The sequence below is a fragment of the Cebus imitator genome, unplaced genomic scaffold (genome assembly GCF_001604975.1).
Source record: "Cebus imitator isolate Cc_AM_T3 unplaced genomic scaffold, Cebus_imitator-1.0 Scaffold301, whole genome shotgun sequence".
Classification (NCBI taxonomy): Eukaryota; Metazoa; Chordata; class Mammalia; order Primates; family Cebidae; genus Cebus; species Cebus imitator.
Window position 1 is genome coordinate 1341636 of NW_016107616.1, and position 24060 is coordinate 1365695.

Sequence of the window (24060 nt, forward strand, 5' to 3'; positions counted from 1 at the left end):
AAATGCAATAAATAAGAAATAAAAATGAAAAGTATACATATTGGGAAGGAACTGATAAAACTGTTTTGTTCATAGAGGACATAATCATCTATGTAGAAAATCAAAAAAATGTATAAAAATCTGCTGGAACTAATGAGCAATTATAGCAAAATTTTAGGAAACAAAGTTAATATACAAAATCTAATCACTTTCTTTTGTACCAGCAATGAATACATGAAAGTCAAAATTATAAACTCATTACTATTTACATTAGCACCTAACAAATGAAACTTTAGGTAAAAATCTGACAGAATATGGACAAGACCTATAGGAAAACAACTAGAAACCATGAAAGATACTGAAGAACTAAGTAAACTGAGAAATATTCCCTATTTATGGATAGAAAAATTCAATATTGTTATATCAGTTCTTCCTAACTTGATCTATAGTTCCAATTCAGTCCAAATCAAAATCCTAGTAAGTTACTTTGTGGATGTTGAGCAACTGTTGTTAAAGTTTACACAGAGAGGCAAAAGACCCAGAATAACCAATTTCACATTGTAGGAGAAGAAAGTTGGGAGACTGACACTAACCCACTTAAAGACAATATAAAGCTAAGGTAATCAAGATGGTGTGGTCTGGGTAAAAAGAAATAGACAAATCAATGGAACAAAATACACAAAGGTAGTTAACTGAATTTTGACAAAGGAGAAAAGCAATACAATGGAGAAAAAGTCTGTCCCACAAACAGTGCTGGCACAAGTTGATATTAGTATTCAAATAGTGAACACTGACATAAACAAAATATAACTCAAAGTGGATCATAGATCTAAATGTAAAATGCAAAACTATAAAGTTCTTAGAAGATATCGTAAGGCAAACCCTAGAGGATCTTGGGTTTGGAAATGACCTTTTAAAATATCAAAAGGCAAAATCCATAAAATAAACAATTATTAAGCAAGACTTCATTAAAATTTTTTTAAATATTGTTTTGATAAAGCCACAGAAAAGCCAAGACAAGCCACAGAAAAAACGCATCTGATAAAAAATTTGCTAAAGACACATCTGAATAACAATATTGTTATTCAGAATATACAAAGAACACTTGAAACTCAAGCATAAGAAGATGAATAATCCAATTTAAAAATGGATAAATTAAACACAAGCTTCACTAAAGGAAGTACAATGATAGCAAGTAGGCTTATGAAAAGTTGTTCAACACCATATGTCATTAAGGATTTGCAAATTAAAACAACAATGAAATACTACCTTACACCCATTAGAATGGCCAAAATCCAAAATACTGACACCACCAAATGATTACAAGAATGTGGAGCAACAGGTACTGTCATTTATTACTGGTGGAAATGCAAAGTTGTATAGCCATTTTGGAGGGCAATTTAGCAGTTTCTCAAAAAAATTAAACATGCTTTTATGATGCAATCCAGCAATCACACTCCTTAGTACTTACCAAAATAAACTGAAAACTTATGACCACATAAAAACCTGCACAAGAATATTTATAGTTGCTTTTTTCATAACTTCCAAAACAGGAAGCAATTTCAATGTCCTTCAGTAAGTAAATGAATAAACTTTGGTATATCCAGACAAAGGAATATTATTCAGCACTAAAAAGAAATGAGCTATCAAGCCATGTAAAGACATGGAGGAAATTTAAATTAATGTGATTAAATGAAAGAATACTTGTGGAAAGACTTCATAATAGATGATTATATTAGGTTGGGGCAAAAGTAATGGCAAAACCGCAATTACTTTTGCACCAACCTAAATAACTATATTGCATTCTAGACAAGGAAAATCTATGGAGACAGTACTAAGGTAAGTGGTAGCAAGGGCTTGGTATGGGGGAAAAAAGAATGAATGCATAGAGTAGAGGATTTTCAATGCGGTGAAAACATTCTGTGTAATTCTACAATGGCAGACACATGTCATAACACATTTGTCAAAACCCTAGAATGTACAACACCAGGGATGAAGCTTAACATGAATTGCAGACTGTAAGTAATAATGACGTGTAAAGGTAGGTGCATAGATTGTAACAAATGTACCACTGTAGTGTGGGTTTCGGGGAGGTTTTCTCTGTGTGGGGACAAGGGACATATGGGAACTCCTTGTATTTCCCCTAAATTTTGCTGCGAACCTAAAACTGCTCTAAAACATAAAGTTTATCAGTTAAAAATTATTAAGAACTCTTGATTAAATGGGTAGGTGGACACATAAGACATTCGATTTAGGAAAAATTAAAAATTTCTATCTCAGCACTAGATCCTGTAGATAGTTGATGTCATCTTGAAATTCTGGGTTTCATTTTGTAGAAATTATAAACCAGTGAGAAAAATTTCTCATAGTTTTTTCATAGTCAGAGGTGGGTTTTTTTGAGAAGTTTAATTTACAAAAGTTACTGGCATGAGAAATGTATAGGATGAAAAAAGATATCTTGTAAATATTATAGTATATCATGTAAATATGTAGGAAATGATTGAACACAAATTATTATATTTATACACAAATTATATGTGGGGATAAGAAAGAGAATTATGAGTGATTGAGTTTCAAGCCTCGATGATTGGAAGAAAAATTAACAAAAGTTGAAATTATACACAAGGTGCTGTTTTTCTCTTTATAGTTCAGTTTGTGAACACAAAGACTATGATATTACAAATATTCCAGAGAAAACAAGAGAACAAAGTATCTAGAACAAAAGGTAAAAGCACTTCTAAAGAAGGTATGACAAAGGAAAATAAATCAGGAAATAAGCCTTGATTACTAAGGAAACACTACTATGTTTGGCATTATTGTAGCTTTGATAATATGCAATAAGGTGGTTTCAATCAATTGATAAGAACAAAAATTAGACTGTAAGGGGCTTATGGATTATCAGAAAATATGATGTATATGTGTGTTGTATGTAATATCTTTATATAGGTTACTATGTCAATATGTTGCAATTGTAAAGCTTGAACACTTGCAAGTAAGCTCGAATTGGATAAACACAGAATTTCTTTGTAGGGTATGGGAAGCAGCCTCTGAGAAGGTCCCCAGTTAACCTCCCTTCCTATTATTCATGTCCTGGTGTAGTCTCCTCTCCTTGAGTGTGGGTTGAACCTGGTTACTTACTTCTTACAAATAGAAAACAACTCCAATGATGACATGTCACTGTCAATATATGCTTACAAAAAGACTGTGACTTTTGTCTTGAATACACATCTTCTGTCTCACATTCACTCTGTGGGAAAGTATTTAGAGCTGTGAGCTGTGTTCAGGTGAAGCTTGTGTCAAAAGATTGAGGGAGGCTTTCAACCAAGAGCAGGTGAGAAAATCAGGCTCCAGGCCAACAACCCGTGAGAAACTGAATCATGCCAGCAGCCTGTTGAGTGATCTTGGAAGTGGATCCTATCCCAGTTGAACCTTAGAATGAGACTGCTACCCGGCTGACACTTGGTGAGAGAACTTGAGCCAGAAAACCCAGCAAAGCCATGCCCAGATACCAAACCCACAGAAAGTGTGAGTTAATAAATGTTTATTATTTTGAGCTACTGAGTTTCTGAGTAATTTTTTCACAGCAATAGATAATGAATACAAATAGTGAAATTCTTTTTGAAATTTAGTTTTTCATAACACAGTGTATGTCTATATGTGAAATATCTGCACTTTTAAGAGTTAAATATACTGATTTAATATAAAAAGAGATGTTTAATAACATATGATATATTCTTAAAAGTGAATCTATAGATGCTTGAAATAAGTATGCCTGGATAAAGTAAAATGTGTATTTCCCTTAAATTAAACAATATTGCTATTTAATTTTTTCAACCAGTAAATGTATCTGTATCATAAACTGAAATTCAATTTTTTATTTCTTTTCTATTTGAGAGTATTTCCTTTGTTAATATTAGTAGAAATATTTGATAATGACTTTTTAATGTTAGGATTGCTTTGCAATATTAAAATTGAAAGTTTATTTGCAAAAACAAGCTAAGGAGTGCTACAATAGTAGAACCTCCAACCATGCTGTTGTGCTTTGATCCAGGAAGTCTGAAACTAAAATCTTTACAGCTCACAATATCACCAGTCTTGTCCACTGTTGCATAAGGCATTAATCAAGTAAATATTTTAGTGAAAGCTTAGAATGTTGATAAGTTCTGCCTATCACGACAAATCACATGGAAAAGGCTGCTTCCTAATATTGCTTTTTTTTTTTTTTTTTCAATTATTTAGCTCCAATCACAATAGTTTCTTTACTCTTTTTGGAACACATTAGACACAAACACACTTTAGGGCATTTGCTCTATCTCTCCTTTTTGCAGAATACTCTTTTTCCAGAGATCTGCATAACTCATTGCTGCATATCTTTAAGTCTTTGTTCAAATTTCACTCTCTCAATCTTGACAATACTATTGGATATTACAACCTTCCCTAACAGGCCCATTGTCTGAATTCCTCTTCCTCTGACCTTTCTCTTGTATCACTTATACATTTTAAATATGTAATATAATCATTCATTTTGTTAATTATCCAAGAAATTAAAATAAAATGTAATTAATCAAGGTTTAAAATGGTATTATTAGTGTAATAGGTTTTTCTGCGAAAGCTTCAAAAAATATAATATTTGGGTTGACTCTTGATTGATGGGTAGCACTTTTATAGCTATGGAGAAGGCGAATGCTTAAGTAGTCCAGTTGGTGAGAACAGTATATTCAGACAAGGAGCCGCAAGTCATTCATTTTGTCAGAAATATAAGGCAACTTTGATATTGAGTGGCATAAAATTCACGAATGCTGTAGTACAGTAAAATAAGGAAGAATAATGTGACTTGTAATAGCAAAAATATACTATTATATAATATACTATAGTGTAATATTACAACAATAAATGCTAGACAGTAAAAGAACACTTCCAAAGTCTATTGTATATCATTTTCTATGTTCAACTATTTATATAATTATATAGTGATATGAATTAAGTGCCTATAAAGCAAAAATATGGATCCTCTTTTAATCTGATCAAACTTCTTGATGTTTCATTGTGTGTGGATACCCTCCATAGGAAAGTACACCAGCTTGGTTATTTAGAGGGGACTGCAAGACCTAATGGATGTGTAAAACAGGAATTACGGTAATGTCCTGGAGAATACATTCCCCATTTTAAAGTTAGTTACAAAGCGGGTCCAGTTAATCATTTGCAGGTACTTTTGTTGGAACTTCTATTTCACAGGAGATTATGGGCATTGTATTATTTATCTAAAATGTTTTCATATTTATGTTTGGAGAACTAATTAACAGCTTTGAAAAGCTAATTGTTTGTGAGGCACATTTTGCCCCTGGAATTCTCATTGGCATCCTCAACCTATGTCCACATATAGTACTCATTCAATGCCACATCATTTCAAGCAGCAGCTTTAAATAATTACAAGGGTTACCTTGATTTGTGACGAACTGTCTTTACATACTTTAATATTGGTATTTTACTACACAACACACATACAGTCACACATGTATACACACACATATATATGAGGGTATGTATATAAATACTGTAAGTATTTTTTGTGGATCCTTTTTAGATTCCATTTCAAAACCATCTTTACCATGTATCATTTCAAAACGTACTAACAAATTCACAGTGTATGTTGGATATAGAATACAGACTGATCTTTTCACACAATCTCTTCCTACTTTAATTCAAGATCTTAAATGTTTAAAGAAATCTTGCCTTATACTACCATCAGAACTTTTACTTTTCTATAGAAAAATATACATTTTACTCCTAGGAGCAATGACAACATTTAAGTTATTGAAAACATCATATAATGTATAACTGCACCTTAATTTAAATAACTTTTCAAATACAGAGCTCTCTCCTTCCTATTACTCCCAGTACTAGTACACAGGCAGTGGGGCAAGTTATCCACAAAGATACATGTTGATTTTAACAGCCTGGAGAAAATTTCACTTTAAAAAATTCCTCCCTTTCCATTTTTTCCTAAGAACGCTAACCCAGACAAGTTTCACAGCACAAAACCAGTTCCTCTGGGCCAAATAATAGTCACATGAAATGCAAAATGAAATTATCATCAGCAGGATAACAGATAATTGGGGTATACTTAGAGATATAGTTTTATCACTTTTCTGTTCTTTAAGTCTTGGTATTACATTTGTTCTGATATGTTGAAGTCACAATACCTAACAGAATCCCTTTTTAGCAATCAGAACAGCTGTCCACAAAGCATTCCTGTTCTCTAACTTAAGTATATGTCAGGTGTAGAGGTAAAATAGAATGTAGAATTTTATCCCTCCCTTGACAACTAATAATGCACCATAGAGTGAACATCCACTAACTTTATAAAAATGTTTTTCTCTAAGGTAAAAATGAGGAAGTAATTTAAAATATATGGACAGAGAGTACTAGTTACAGCTCCGACACAGAAATATATTATCACTCTTGTTCTTACCACAAGAAATAGCTGGACAAACTAAAATTCTGTGACCTTTCCTAGGCCCATTAGAGAGCTGAGATTATAAGGTAAACCATCACCCCAAAATCTGGATAGCAAATAAACCCAGATTCACAGCTGAGATCCAATTACCTGGAGCAAAATCGTTTGGAATTATAAACCATGAGGAACACTAAAATTGCTGGAAGCTGAGTGTGGACAAGAATGAGAATGAGAAACTCCTCAGATAGCAGACTTAAGGTCTCCTTCCTCAACACTTTTAAGGGCTTTCTCTCTAGGAACTCTGCACTGTTAGAATTCAAGAAAGATCCCCTTATGGCTCTGGCTGGTGAAGAGTAATTTCTCCATAAAACATTACCACCTTCCATGCTAAAGAGCTTTTTCAGAAAACTTGTACCAACAAGGGAAAGGGGATTCCTTCCCACTAAACTCACCGCATCCTTCCTGTCCTACCTAAGGGGGTAAAAACACATTCAACAGAGGACTGAGATTCAAATAAATAGATTGGGAAAACCACAGTAATCGATTGAAATTTACTCGGAAATTTACAGAATGTTATTCTCCCATGCCTTACCACCAGTATAATAACAGTGGATTATAGGTTAAAGACAAGACATAGAATCTTTCTGAGGAACAGCTTATAGGAAATCCAAAGACAGGAGGAGAGAAAAATTAAGCAGAGGAATTGGAAGCTCTGGCACCTCTACCAACAACATACATCAAAACAGTCCAACTCCTATTCAAGTTACCATAAATTCTCACACCCAAAGCCTACATCTCAAATTCGATTACATGACGCAACATGTCTATCAGTCAGCAAAAATTAGAGAAAGCATGTCATAAGACAAGAAAATTAAAACACACATGCAGTCTTTATTCTTTGTGAATATTTATTTAAACTATTCCATAATAGTCTGTACACAACTGACTTTAATCCTTCAAACCTTAGTATAAGTTTTCTGTGTTAATTATATGCTTCCATTACACTTGGTCTATATTTACATGATGCCTTAGTGTAATTATAGGAGATAATTGTAATTATCAAAGCATTAACTGATAAGCAATATAAGTATTGTCCTAATCATCATGGGAACTAAGGAAAGGTGGGAAAGGCTGATATTGATGAATTAGTTCAAAGAATTAAGAAGGATAGGAAAAAGGATGTGTAAGGGCCTAAGAGAGGGCACTATAAAAGTAATCAGACCAAAAAGGCCTCCCTAAAGGAGTGGCCTAATATTGTAATATGTTCCGTTATATATAATCATAACGTGTGAACATTCCATACGCTTTTTTGAATCGTTGTTATGATGTGTCTTGGCATCTCCTGAATTACCAGTAAAATGTATTACCTTACTTGTCTAAAAGCCATGGACACATGGAGCTAGATGATTCAGATGAAAAATGAAATTAATCTCTATAGATATCTCACTTTATTTTTCATAGATAGATATAGATACATAGTTGCCAAAGCACCATTATAATCAATTTCCTGTGTTATTCTACCAGTTTTTCTGAAATAGTGATGGTGTGGACCAAATGAAAAAATATTTTATTAATTTCTATACATATTTTTTACATCATCAAAAGTATTTATGTGTCTACGTGTGCTGTACTCTGTTACAGTGTACAAAATGAATGAGGCATGATATCTTTTGAGAAAAAGCACTAACATACTACTTAGAGTACATTGTTATGAAATAAAAATATCTTACATTTTAAACATGTCACATAGTTTGTCTTCATTTGCAATATTATGATTTGCAGCTACATCTATTATATTTCACATTTTTACATCCAAAATTTGAGTTATAAAATTTGCAAATAAAGCTCCACAGATGGAGTCCTTAAATTTCATCTAGCAAACAATAATCTACCACAAGTGCTTAGGAGTTTTATTCTGACACATTGAACAGATTTGATTTCAGTTTCAGTACATCTATTCGTAAGTGAAGGAGCCCTTTTGGATTTGCTGTTTTGTTCATTGCTAAGATTAAGAATATGCTGGTTTGCAAATGGATACATTAATCCTTTTCAAGTAAAGAGAAAACCCAAAATTTCTGTTTTATGCTTTTCCAAAATGTATTGGATACATATTTACCATTGTAATGAAGGCTTAAATAAAAAAAGAAATTGCTTAAAAACCTACTGCAAAAACTTAGAACAAATGGTTTTGTGCCATAAATGAGTGTTTTTCCAAATGAAAAATAAAGTAATTTTGCTTGACTTGGCAAGATTAATCATCTTTGTGTTAAATGTTTATGTCTGAAATTTAAAAGTATAATTTGAATTACCATTCAGTGCCTCTGGATATTATAATTGTATTTATATATCTACTTCAAATTTTATGAATACATTTTCTGCTTAATAGCAGCATTGCACCAGTTGGCTTATTTTAATGTAACATAATTATTGCAGAAAAAAAAATCTCATATTGTCAGCAGTCATTCTGAATCACTACAACTGGTGATAAACTGATTAATACATTTTTTCTTATACATGTAATATTGGGAAAAGCTGGTTTTTTAATTCATTAATGTTCAATAAAACATATGTGACATATAAGAACCCCATTCTCTTATAATCCACATTCTATCTTCAAGAAAAAAATTATCCAAAGTTATTGAAAAAGAAAGAATATATCTTTCCCAAAAAGTTAATTTGACTCATTAGGTTAGTCAAAAGTAAAGAGTGTTATAAATGTAGATAGTACAATTTTTAAAAATTAGGTATTTAATATTAGAATAGAATACTATTGGTACAAAAATACTAACTATAAATAATCACATTCTTTTTCTTCTTAAATTTCAGACCAGGGCAGAAACATTTTTCTGAAGATTGAGAATTAAATATTCTGGTTATAATTTTTTATCAATGATTTCTTAATATTCCCTCATTATTCACATGGATAACATCTTTCTTTCTTTCCTTTTCCATGGCAAATGGAAGAAGAGAGGCAGAATGATGATAATATCTAGCCACTAAGTGTGTTTTTTTGCCAAGTTTGTTAAACAGTAGTTACCAAACTTTACCATGGGTCAATTTAAAAATGAATGGCCTGTCTCTGTAGCTTAAAGCAAGCAAGCAAGAGTCAGCAATACAAAATAAGAAGGGAAAAATGCATTTATGCCTAAGAGCAAAAACAAAATGAGTACATATTTATTTTCCCTTTTCACTTGTCCCATTGTTAAATGCTAATTTCTGTTCTTGTAATCAGTCCTACAAAAGAGAAAGAAAAAGAACATTGCACTTTAATGTGTGGGGAGTATGTGTATGCGTGCAATGTGTAACACAAAGCATGTATGTGTATATGTGTGTATTCTTAGGCTGCTTAATATCTTTCTTCTTGCCTTCTGCAGTGAAATGGATTGATATTTTAAAATATCAAAAGAAAATACAAAAGGTCGAAATAAATCTCCAATTGTTCAATTGTTGGCTTGTTGAAAGAAAAAAAAACTAAGGTTGACAATTCTATGGTAACTAAAGATATTTCTCTTATTCACTCCTCTTTATTAGCATACTAAGTAAGAATACATGTTATTTGATCTGTTTGAAATGAACTCCTTCTGTTTATTTGAAACAGCTATCAAATGACCAGCCAAAGCATGCAATATTCCTACACTTTTATGTTTTGTTAACATAATAAAATGAGTCATCGATAAATAGAATATTTTTGAATGCATAAAATACACCAGCAATAATTTTCTATGGTAATGGGTATTTGTGACCATACTACATTAAAGAAAATTCATTATGACTCTTCATTTTGCTTAATCTAAATCTTCTATTATCTATTCACACTTTTAGGGAATACAATGGTTCTATGATTGGGCAAATACTTTGGCATCAGATTATCTGACCCAAAATACACAAGGACATATAGAGTTGTCCCTCAGTATGTGGGAAATTAGTTCCAAGTTTGTGCACCTGCCCCCCTCCCCAACTCTTTCTCCATATACAGAATTAAAATCCCACAAATGCTGTATTTTCCAGCCATCCTTTGGTGGTGAATATAGAACCCACAAATATGGAGTGTATTTTCTGAAAAAACTTGCCATATAAGCAAACCAGAGTAGTTCAAGCCTGTGTTACTGCAGAATCAACTGTACACACATAAAAAGGTGCATGCAATTTCAAGGATTTCACAGAACTCTTGAAAATCATGCATAGATCCTGAGCCTCCAGCTACTTTAATTTTTTTAGATTATTTTAAAATTGAAAAAAAAATTTTTTTAATTATCAAAACTAGCTCTGAGGTAGATATGTTATCTTCTGTCTTTTAGAATGGCTAAACTTATGTAAAAAAAAACTCAAGTAATGATGAGTAACTATTGGATAGTATAAAATAGACATAGATATTTTTATCAGTCATAGCAAACAACTAGTTCTTCCACTGACTTGTCAGAAATGTGATCTTTTGAAAGGAGATTCTGTAACCTACTTTAAGCTTAGATTTTAATTCCCATTTATTGTGACTCTTCATTCGTCCCATTAGGAAATACAAATATCCTCCTACTGACATGCAATTTAGTTTTAACTTTAGAGCAAATTAATAACGAAATTAGATTGATTTACACCCATTAAGGTGCAAAGCAAAGAGAATCAACTTTTAATATTAAAAATTACTTTCTACTGATTTAAAAACAACTGAACTGTGTTCTCCTCTTCAGGCTTAGGTGGAATTGCCTTGTAATAAAATAAATTCTATATGCTCTATTATATCACCTAAGTGTTATCTCCTTTGATTTTTTTTCTTCCCTCACATTTGCATTAGTTTCATTCACCCTACAATAACTCCTTTAACAAGCCCTATCTTTTTTTAAGAAGATACAAATATGAAATAGTCAAATATATATGCCGTTACCAAAAAAGCAAGAAAAACAGGGTTTAGGAATAAAAACATTCATGAGTTAAGAATGTTTTGACAAAATTGGCAAATTTTAGAATAAAATGCTCTTTCACATACATATGAGTGAAAAGTGATGAAAAAAATAATTTAGCTGCCTGTGGGTTTGTCTGTTACATATGTAAACAAAACTATTGCTGAGTAAATTTTGAAATTACGGCTTCCTAATATTTATTGCTTATTTAATATTTTAAGGTTGCCAAACCCCCAAGGACTAACTTTCACTGTTTTTTATTCATTATTAGAGCAACTGAAATAGAACAATGTGGCACTGAGTGACAAATAGAATAGAAAAACTTAGATGAACAACATTAAATATGCATGGATGCATTTAATATAATATTACCTGGATTAAAATATACCAATAGCAATCACAAAAATTCCAGTTACTTTTGTGCAAGATGTAACTCAAAATCTTTGAAGGTTGATTATTCAATCTTGCATTCAGTTATTTATTCTAGGTGAATTTACTGGGCACTTGCTTTATGTTAGACTGTCATTCTATATAAATCAAACTAATTAAAACATAGGGAAATATTTTTATCCCTAATATTGCTATTTATATATTGTTAACAATGAATGAATTTAAAATATAGACGTTGAATAAGCTTTATCTTAGCCTAGTTCTATGCATTAATTTGAAGGAGAGCATAATTACTTTTCAATATTTTTAGTATTCTCAAGCGTTTTTAAATAAAACATCAAATTTTCATTCTCTCTCACACACACACATAGGGACACTTCCTGTTTTCCCAAGTAGATGTCCCACAATATTATTAATTTATGCTTTTAAGGATTTTGTGGGTGATTCGTTTTTTTCTTCTTTCATTAACTTTAATATTTTCTTTTATTTTAAAAATTTTATTTATTTTTTTCTTGCTTCTTTTTTTTCAGTTGTTATTAGTATTTTTTAAAAAATTTATTTATTATACTTTAAGTTCTGGGGTACATGTGCAGATCTTGCAGTTTTGTTACATAGATACACACGTGCCATGGTGGTGGTTTGCTCCATCCATCACCCCACCATCTACATTAGGTGAAGACTTAATTGATTTTTAGTATTTTTTAATGTGCAGTTTAAGGTTTTAGTTATTTCCGGAGTAGTACTTGGTTTGGATCTCAGAAGTTTTTAAATTTGTGTTGATTTCAATTACAAATGTTACTAGGCAGTGCAATAATCCTAGGTTCTTAGTATTACTTAGAGAAAGAATGCTGCTGATGAACTAAGCTTAAAAGAGAGAGAATTTATTGAGGGGAAATAAAGAGCAGAGTTTATTTAGAGAGATCTCAGAAGTTTTAAAATTTGTGTTGATTTCAATTACAAATGTTACTAGGCAGTGCAATAATCCTAGATGTTGAGTCTTACTTGCAGAAAGAATGCTGCTGACAAACTGAGCTTAAAAGAGAGAGAATTTATTGAGGGGAAATAAAGAGTGGAGTTTATTTAGAGAGACAGTACACTCTGAAAGATGAGGCAGAACAGGTTACTGAAAGGGCATGAGCCAGCAGCAGTCCAAAAGCTCTGCGCTGGGTTTTTACGACGGATTTTTCTTCAATTCCTACCAACGTCTTAAATCTCTGACATTTTTCCTTGTCTGGTTTTCCCCCTCCTATTTTAAGTCTTCTCCTTTCCCACTCCTAGTTCCCACGCCAGGGTTGTGGGACCCTCCCTTACCATTAGTCGGTGCGCATGCATGGGCCTGGCGTTGGATAACAATTTTACCTAATGGCTGCAGTGCTCATGACCGCCCTCTGCCCCCCAGGAAGGTTGTACAGCAGTTAAATTTGTGCTTGTGCCTGTGTTTCTCTTAGGCATTTCTTCTTCGCCCTCTCACCCTTACAGCATGCGTCTAGCTACATTCTGACAGGTTAACTACAGAGTGAATGATTACTTGGCATCTTAATGGGCTTTCTTTCTGCCTAAAAATTGCCCCTCCTCCTTGCTCATATCTAACAAGCAGGTTTCAGGTGGTCTCTGGAGTTTGGAATTTTCCAGACCTTTCTTTTTTCATGGCTTCCCCTCCTCCTCATGTCTAGCTATCTGCCTATTCTAACACAAACATTTTATATGTTTCACCATGACTCCATCTTTAACTCATGAGTTACTTGGAAGACATGATTTTCTTTTTTATACATTGTGTTTTTTAATGTACAACATAATATCCGTATGAAGCAGGAAAAAATGAATAAATTATAGGTAGATCCATAGATATGGATGAATCTCACAATGTAATATAGAACTAAAAGGCAAGCAATGAGAAGAATACATGAGAATGATACCAGTAGTATTAGTTAGGGTACAGTCTATGCGCCTGTAACAAAGATACTCAAAATTCCGTTTGCTCAAAAAAGAGATATTTATTTGTCTCTCACTACTAGCGCAGGGAATAAAGCTTAATCTTGAGGTTTTCCTTCTAGTTTGCTATGCAACTGTTGGGTGCAGAGAACAATATTTAGAATTATGGTGCTTTGGCATGCTTAGTACTTTGAATTAAAAGAAATTGTAAGGTCGAAAAAAGCAGCCTAACTTTCTATGCTTTTCTTGTTTTTCCTGCCCCCTATTACAGGGAGGGACTGTCTCTGTGAGACAGCCACATGCCTAGGCATCTAAAAAGGGGTCCCCAGAGACTCTCCAACCTGCTCCAGAAGTGTTTACAACAGATGCTTTTGTGCAGATGAAAGAAATTGCCCAGGGCTGATCTAGGCCTTGCCCCAGCAGACTGGAGCCAGACATGTGCACTGGTGGAAGTGGGTGGAGCCACGGAGAATTCTCCTCTTCTGCAGGGGAGAAGCCTGGCCCGGAATCAATCTGTGAGATGGGGGTCTGTTAGCAGGAATCCGCTTGCTTTGCTGAGAGTTGTTATTTTTCTTTTTTATTTTTTTTTCACCCAATAAATTCCATTCAAAGTATATGCATGCCTAATTTTTCTTGTGACAGGAACCGAGTTTTAGTAGAACTAAGGGGCAAAATTCTGCAACATCTGGAATTTCCTTAATGGACTATGGAAACTTATGTTCAAAAGAAACGCAATTGCCTTAAGACTCACCCCTCCACGCGGGATTCTCATCAAATAACCGGGCAAGATCAGCCACTAAAAAAAGAAAATGGCAGGGCTTGTTTCAGTGTTTGTTGTTTTGTTCACCTTTGTGTGTCAGTGGCTCCAAATTGTGAAAGGCTCCAAAATAAAAAGCAGCAGCTATCTCTGAATTCCTTTTTGTAAGTTTGTTTGGTTTTGTGCACAGGAGTGCCACAAAAATATTAGAGTCAAAGAAGGGCCGGATGATGAAAGTCTGTATAACATCCTGATCAATAGAAAGAAATAGAGGCTTGAGGCTCCTGAGAGGTGGTAAAGTCAAAATTGTGGGAGGGTGAGGGGAAGAAATGTATGGTGAACAAAGGTTGCCTCCTTATGCAGACAAAACTCTCTTAGGTAATAAAAGCTGTCTGGGAGCAGCTCGCTTCTTGGTACAGATATCTTTACCAAAAAACAAACAAACAAAATTCCTGTATGGATATAAATCTTCTTTATAAAGGGGGAAATTTATTCTTTATTTTAGGCAGTTGAGCGAAAAGGGAAGAACTGTGTTGGTTGATTTGCAATTTGTTTTTATTCAAAATAATCAAAATGCCAGGATGGTGTATATTGGAGTGATATATCCCAAATCTCTTTAAAATCATTTATCAAAGTGATATTGTATAAGGCTTACTAAATATAACATCATAATGTAACATTTTAGGAAGTTTGTGTGTAAGAGGTCCAGTTCAGCATTTAACTGAGTCTCTTTTTTTTTTTTTTTTTTTTGAGACAGAGTTTCGCTCTTGTTACCCAGGCTGGAGTGCAACGGCGTGATCTCAGCTCACCGCAACCTCTGCCTCCTGGGTTCAGGCAATTCCCCTGCCTCAGCCATCCGAGTAGCTGGAACTACAGGCTTGCGCCACCACGCCCGGCTAATTTTTTTTTTTTTTGTATTTTTTTTACTAGAGACGGGGTTTCACCATGTTGACCAGGATGGTCTCAATCTCTTGACCTCGTTATCCACCCGCCGTGGCCTCTCAAAGTGCTGGGATTATAGGCGTGAGCCACTGCGCCCAGCCCTTAACTGAGTCTCTTAAGTGTAATCCTCACATCTGAAGAATGCCTAAGCACACTCACGTTTATTGCTAGAGTTTTTTTTTTTTTTTTTTTCTCTGACTGTGTGCTTTATTTGGAATATGGTTCACGGTCATATTTTGTTTTTATTTGGAGACCTGTCCTTATATTTTTGGTAATAAAGAATAATATTTGGTAGCCCAATTGTTTGCATGACATCATTGAGTTTTATAACTTAATACAGTACCTTCAGAGGGAATACATTGCTCTGCTATATTTAACCCTATTATTAATTGTTTGGTGTGAACTTAAAAAAAAATCAGCCTGTAAGTTGAGAAATAATGACATGATGTGATTTGAACATGTTTACTTTCTAAGGAAGCACACAGCTTTGATATTTTTTTCACCTTAGATTGTTTATGTCTGAGTTAAGAGAAGAGAATTCTCACAGCTACATTTCTCAGGAACCAGAGGAGCTTGAGGAAGTGGGAGGGACTCTGCTCTGGACCCTGCTGTCAAGAAAGGGCACAACAGAGTCTGTTTTGGTGGTGTTTTTGTTCAGTGTCCTTTTGATCTTTGTCAGCGCCTCTGTGTGACAGTGGCTCCAGAGTGTGAAAGTACACCAGGATATAAAGAAGCAGCTGCCTCTGTTCTATTTACTACCTTCTATATATATTTGAATTCCTTTCTGTAAAAGTTTGTTTGGTTTTGTGATGGCTTATCCTGAGAGAACAGATCCTCAGAGCCTATACTTTATCAGCCTCCTAAACTTCATAATCTGATTTTCTTGAATTTCCTCAAATAACTAGGAAATTTAGCATTCTGCTGTCAAAACCACGCTTAAAACATACCTGTAAATAAACATCCTTCCTTTCTTTTTCTTCCTTCCTTCCTGCCTCCCTCCCTTCCTCTCTCCTTCCCTCCCTTTTTCCTTCCATCCTTCCTTCCTTCCTTCCTTCCTTCCTTCCTTCCTTCCTTCCTTCCTTCCTTCTCTACTGATTTATAGGATTATGATCCTTCTTTTTGTAACTTTACCACTTACCACATGAATTTTTTCTCTTTTCTGTCTATGACAGCTCTCTCACCTTAGATAGCAGAAGAACAAATATTTATTTTTATGAGAGAAGAATTTAAAAAGCAAGGAATATATATTTAATGTTTAAAAAACTCAAACAAGTTAATTATTTAGGACAGAATTCTGAAATTAGTGATTTCTCTAGTTAAGAATCATCATCTCAGTACTACTCTGTGTCTACAAGATTTTATAAAGGAAGAAAGAAATTCCCATATATTCTTATTTGAAACAAATCCCTGTTACAAAAAAAAAAAAAGAGATTGATGGATTAACAAGAGAAGAATAAACAGAAGTACATTAACATGCAGTTTTCATGTATACATGGAATACACCCAGGAAATGAAAAATTCTCAAAGAGGTGACTTTGAATTTGAGCATATAGCGTCTTCAACAAAAACAGTAAATTTTTAAAGAAGAAGCAAGACACAGAAAACGGACTTTGTCTCTAGAGGGTGTAACTTGTGGAAAGACAAATAAATGGGAGATAAATGTTAGTAAAGCTTGTTAATATAGATTCCTCCGGTACCTTCTCCAAGCTGATAAGGCTCTAAAGTTGTCTTCAGTAATTAGCCTTTGTTCTCTGTGGTACTAGGTGAGGGAGCGTATAATACTTTTTGCCTTTGTAAACGTGTGTCCTGTTTTTAGGTAAATACTGGGAGGGCAGATAACTTTTCTGCCTCAGTTACTTTTTAATTGTCTTCAGCTCAGCAACTCTTCATATTGTAGTACAGCCTATTACATTATCCCAGAATTTTCACTTATATGTAACACTACTCAAGGAATATGACTATTAAAATTCTAATATTATTTTTTGATAATGATTAAACCTATACTTTGGAATGACAACCTTAAGGAATTTACAGTATAGACCAACCTTAAGGAGTTGACAATATAGCCAGTTAGAATGGTTATTACTAAAAAGACAAAAAATACCAGATGCTGGCAAGGATGACAGATAAAAGGGAAAATTTAAACTGCTGGTGGGAATATAAATTAGTACAGCCACTTTGGAAAACGGTATGGAGATTTCTCCAAAAATTAAAAATAGAACTACCAGGCAATTCATCAGTCCCACTACTGGATATTTATCTAAAGGAAAAGATACCAGCATATCAAAGGGATAACTTTTCCCTTCACCTTTGCTTATTGCAGCACAATTTATAATAGCAAAGATATTAAATCCACCTAAATGTCCATCAACAGATGAATGCATAAAGAAAACATGATATTTCTACATAATGGAATATTATATAGCCATAAAAAAGAATGAAATCATGTGTGTCATTTGCAGGGAAATGGATGGAATCGGAGATCATTACACTAAGTAATATAAAGCTAGGTATGGAAAGAAAAATATTGCATGTTCTCACTCACATGTGGGAGCTAAAAAGTTAGATCCTGTTGAAGTAGAAAGTAGAATGATAAGTACTGGAAGGTGGGTAGGCTGTGGGAGGCAAGGATGAAGAAAGGATGGCTAACAGGTAAAAATATACAATTAAACAGAAGGAATAAGTTCTAATGTTTGATAGCAGTGTAGGATGACTATAGTTAACAAAAATGTATTGTCTATTTCAAAATAGCTACAAGACATGGCTTAAAATATTCCTAACACATAGAAAAAAAAAATACTTGTGATAGATACCTAAATACCCAGATTTGATCATTACACATTTTATGCTGTCACAAAATATCACGTGTACCTTATAAATATGCACAAATACTATAGATGTATAGAAAATAAAATGAAAATTGCTTATTAAAATTTATGCATATGAAATATATAAAATAAATAAAATTAAAGATATAAAATATATGAAACTATAAATTATTCAAATAAAGGCTTGGCATAAATTTCTAATTATATGAGAGATAATTAGTCATGTTAACATTATTCTTAGTAGGTTGGGTGGATATCTGAAAGAATCCAATGTTCATACTGGCCTATAATGAAACACTGAAATGGTACCTGACTAAATAGATTATAGCTTTTTTGTCTTTCAAATTTTTCTTTCTATATTGTACATTAGGAAGTTTCACATATTTGATCCTCATATCAAAAGTAAGTAAAGAACTTTGAAGTTTATAAATTGAGTTGAAATAATTTTTTAAAAAGGAGTGGGGGATATTTCTTATAATATTTAAGGAATAAAAAGTACTTTGTTTTCCTAATTTATTGCAAGGTGCGTGACTGAGACCCCTATAGCAAAAGAGATTGACAAGTAAAAAGCATAACACATTTATTTAAGCAAAGTTCTAGATGATATGAGAGTCTTCAAAAGCGAAGACCCAAAGACCCACAGAAAGCATGTTTTTATTCTTTGATTCAATGAAAAACAGCCATTCATGTAGAAGTATAATTGAACCAAAAATGGCAGTAGTTGTTACCTGAGGGTAATACAGTGAGGAATCTGTTCAGATTCTTCTTGGCCTCCAGGTATAGAACAGGATGTCTCTGGAATGAGGATCTTACAATCTAGTTTCAGGAAAGCTAGGTCAGAGAATTTCTTTATGAGCATGCCTCGGAGGAGAAATATGGAAGAAGATCAGAGTGGCCTTGCTTCTGTGGTTTTCTCAATTGTCAAGATGCCGTATTTTGGTGTACAGTGTTCTGAGGCCAGACACCATCAACTACAATAGTAGCATGGAACAAGCCATTGTGAGCATTTCTGTAATCAATTTGGGAGCAAAGAGTGAGGAAGAAGAAAGTTTACCTTCAAACCTGAAATTCAAGAAAGCAAGAGATTATTTGTAAATTTTAGAAACATAATTTGTGATTTAATGATTTGTTCAAAATTATAAATTCTAAAATATTTTTTAACTCAAACAACATTTTAAATACCCAGCTCATATAGAACAGAAACTTCGAGCATTACTAAATTGTAATTTATTCCAGTTAAGATATTTTCAGCCAAATTCAAAAATTAGAACAATTAGTCCAATACTTTGTTACTTATGGGTAAATACCTACTTTTTTCCAGAATTTTCCTTGATGTTCTTATCCCATTTCATTCCTTGGCATTACTTACCTTCTGGTTGAAGTGCATCATCCATTTTATTTCCTGGCATTAAGATCTATCTTCACTTTATTCATTGCTACAAGACTGGCTGGACGATTCCTTTTAGAATATATGCTCGCGCTAGGATAAACGATAACATTGTAGTTGCCTTTGGTTCTTTACAATTCCTCCTCTAAAACTTCCCTAGTTCAAGATTCTAGTGCTCTCAGATTTAGGAGCTCAGTAATTTTAAGGTCCCAAAGGATTCTTGATGTTTTTTGTTTGTGTTACCAAACCAGGCTCATTTATCCAATGCGCAGCAAGACAATCACTGACACATCAAGATTTGAAGCAAAGCAAGGATTTATTCATGAGGCACCCAAATGAGGAGATGGGAAAGCAAGTCTCAAATCAACCTTGTTTACAGGTCTTAAGCAGGAGCATTTTAGGGATTGGACCGACCGGGTTGGAATTCGGTTATAAGGGGCCATTTGTTGATTGGCTGGGACAGAGGAAACTCTAGGGATCTGGGTTAGGTACCAGACTGCAACTATCTGAGTCACTTTTCACTTCAAAAATGGATCCACAAGAACATGTTCCTAGTCATTGAGGGTCTTTTGTTTTCGTTTTTGCTTTCATTTGGTTGTAGGGGTGGAGTTTTGACTTTTTTAATATCAAAAGGTCAACCATTAGACACTAACGCAAACTTACTTGAAGGGTTGGTGGTCTCAACCGGTTTGAGCTAGATTCAAAGCTGAGTCTTCAGTTCCTGAAAAACAATGCAGCCAACATCTTTTGATCCCTGCGTCAGAGTAAGATGTTATCTATAGGAACATTGAAGAAACTATCATTAGGCTATGTGACATTTACAAATAAGCAGAACAGCTATCAATGTGTAAGCAAACAGCTAAAAGTTATAGTTAATAACTGCTTAGAAGAATGTCAGTTACTGGCTTCCTAATCATTAATGGCTATCTGGGCAATTGTTTCATTTATCTTAAATTAGACATTCATGAGTCTATCAATTACACTGGCCAATCAGTCCAGGCACGTCACTTAACATTGCTTCTTGCTTCTCTACTCTTTACCTCCCATGTAAAATCACATCAAGCCATGCATAGATAGCCCCAAATAAAAAAGGTGCACTATCCTCTCTTATTTTGACTCCACCTCAAGTTAACTAGGTTTTAATATCTTAATCTTCTACTCGAGTCCTGGGTAAAGAAAATGAGGCACTGTATCCTCTATATATCTCCCATTTGGAATCTATTTCTTTACATTCTACTTAAAGTATATCAGTAATTCTGAATTTAGTGGAGTGCAATTATAATAATAAATAATTTAGTATATATCAACCTAAATACCTGCATGAATGTTATGAAAAGAAAAGACAATATACACAGGAATTGACTGTGGATGAAATAGCTATTATTCAACAAAAATTCTTATATAAAGATATTTTGAAGTCTATTTTGTTACACAAGTATGCCATATTTCAATTTTAAATGAATTGCTAGATCATGATTTTAAAAGATAACTCTGTTTTGTGTCATGCCAAAACCTTTTCATGAATTTTCAAACAGAATTTAAAATAAAAAGAGAATCATTAAAAATACATGGCTATGATAAGAGGGAACTTGAGACAAAACCATTAGTGTCTGCTCAGCTCCTTAGGAAACAAGATGAAAGACAACTATCTTGTAAAGATATCTCATGTTTACCCTAAAAATATGGAGCAAACTAGTCATGTGAAATATATTCCATTTAATTAATTTTAGGAACCTCTGAGAAACAAAATTATTTAAGGTAATTGCTACGTGAATTTTCATGAAGAGGAGTCTAGTTAAAATGTATCATATCTTTGTTAATGATTACTTTCACAAGAGAAAATGAAAATGATTGCACATGGAGTCACAGTTCTAACTTGCAGAAAAAATAAATCAAGAAGGTAATCCCAGACTAGAAAGTTTATCTACGTTATTTTACTTAAACACTAAAATTACACTAAATGTAATTTCCTGATTCTGGTATTCATGAAACTTTATTTTAAATGTATATATTTTGATATTTAAATAATATAACTTTAACAAGAGAAGCTAATCTATATGAAACATAAAGTATGACAAGGATTAAATATATATTTATTAAATATGATTGATTTTAGGTATCTAAATGAAATTCAAATATTGTGTACTTAAATTACTAATCTTTTGTAAGATTATTATTGACTATAATGTTTTTTAAATTAAATTTTTAAAGAAATATTTTAAAATGTCAGTTTAATTTGAGAATCTTTCTCAGGTCTTTGAGCTCCACGCCTATATGGCATTCCCAAACTCTGCTAATAGTAAATGTCTTATTATTCTTCAACTTATTGTTAACCATATATTTGGTTTATTTATTTATTTTTTTGAGACGGAGTTTCGCTCTTGTTACCCAGGCTGGAGTGTAGTGGCGCGACCTCGGCTCATCGCAACCTCAGCCTCCCGGGTTCAGGCAATTCTCCTGCCTCAGCCTCCTGAGCAGCTAGGATTACAGGCACGCACCACCATGCCCAGCTAATTTTTTGTAGTTTTAGTCGAGACGGGGTTTCACCATGTTGACCAGGATGGTCTCAATCTCTTGACCTCGTGATCCACCCGCCTCGGCCTCTCAAAGTGCTGGGATTACAGGCGTGAGCCACCGCGCCTGGCCCGGTTTATTTATTATCTACCAATAGATTATAGAACTCTAAAATTCTATACATATTACAGGTTCCAAATGAAGGTGAAATGATTATGTGGCCTTAACAACATTAATCAAAATGTCATTATTAACAATTTAGGGTGAAATAAATGTCCAGTATTATGATGCATTCATAACAGATTTCCTAAAGAAGGGATTTATGTTCAATAAAAGAGCAAAAGTAACAAAAATTTCCCTTTTCTATCAGTAAATGCAGGGTTGAGTTAGGTATTAATACATGCAAATATAATCACTGGGCTAGAAGTCTTTTGCAAATTAGTTCAACCATTGTGGAAGACAGTGTGGCAATTCCACAAGGATCTAGAAGCAGAAATACCATTTGACCCAGCAATCCCATTACTGGGTATATACCCAAACCACTATAAATCATTCAACTATAAAGACATAGGCACACGTATATTTATTGCAGCACTATTCACAATAGTAACACTTGGAACCAACCCAAATGCCATCAATGATAGACTGGATAAAGAAAATGTGACACATATATACCATGGAATGCTATGCAGCCATAAAAAAGGATGAGTTCATGTCCTTTGCAGGGACATGGATGAAGCTGGAAACCATCATTGTCAGCAAACTAACACAGGAACAGGAAACCAAACACCACATGTTCTCACTCATAAGGGGGAGCTGAACAATGAGAACACATGGACACAGGGAGGGGAACATCACACACCAGAGCCTATCAAGGGATAGAGGGCTAGGGGAGGGATAGCATTAGGAGAAATAACTAATGTAGATGACAGGTTGATGGGTGTAGCAAACCACCATGGCATGTGTATACGTATGTAACAAACCTGCGCTTTCTGCACATGTATCCTAGAACTTGAAGTATAAAAAAAAATAATATATTTGATTTTTCCCCCATAAGTAGTGGAGAGACAGAAGCAGAGAAAAGACATCTAGGAGGGAAAAAAGCCAGCTGTAATAAGATGATGAGGGTATACATAAAGTAAATAAATGCAGATGGAAAAACAGATTTTGTAGATATTACTGTTTAATTTTTCTCCCAAGAAGGGTAAATGTTTTGTTTACAATATCTTTTAAAATCATCAGACATTGAATAATTTTCTATATTTGGATATTTTTAAATCTTCAGTAAAGTATGCTTTAATTATTTCATAGGCAAGTGTTACAGTGGAATCTAACACGACACTAGGTTAACACAGAGTTTCTTCTATAAAAAGGAAAACAAAAAGAAGTAGAAGGAAAAGGAAAAAAAGAATGAAAAATGTCTTCTTATTAGCCTCCGAGGCAACTTCAGATTTCATATAACTTTTTAAAGGAAAATCATACTGCCATGTTTTCACCTCCTTTTTAATAATTCAGAAAAGGAAAACAAAGACATCTTTTTAATGTACAGGGAAGTGCTACAGAAATTAAAATGAATCATATAGAATGTATTAAAAATAAATTCATTCAAAATAAATTATAAATGAAGCAAAAAAATTATGAGGCAAGGAAAACACATAATAATAGTATAGGCTGAAATAAAAATATATCAGAAATCATGGTGTATATAACACAAAAATCCAGTTATCATACTGTAAACAATGAAATGTAAAATTTGCAAAGTATGCAAAAGTTTTCTTGGTTGTACAAGAAACAGACCTGAAGATAACTAGCAATATTAATTAAATGTATTAGGTTTTGAATTATTATCAAAAGTAGTTTTTAAACTAGGTGATGAGGGACTTCTTTTCCTAGGTCCACAAGGGGTGTGGTTTCAAAGGCAGGAGTTTCCTGGCTCCGGCCTTTATCTGGTAACCAGAGAGTTTCAAATGTAAAGTTCT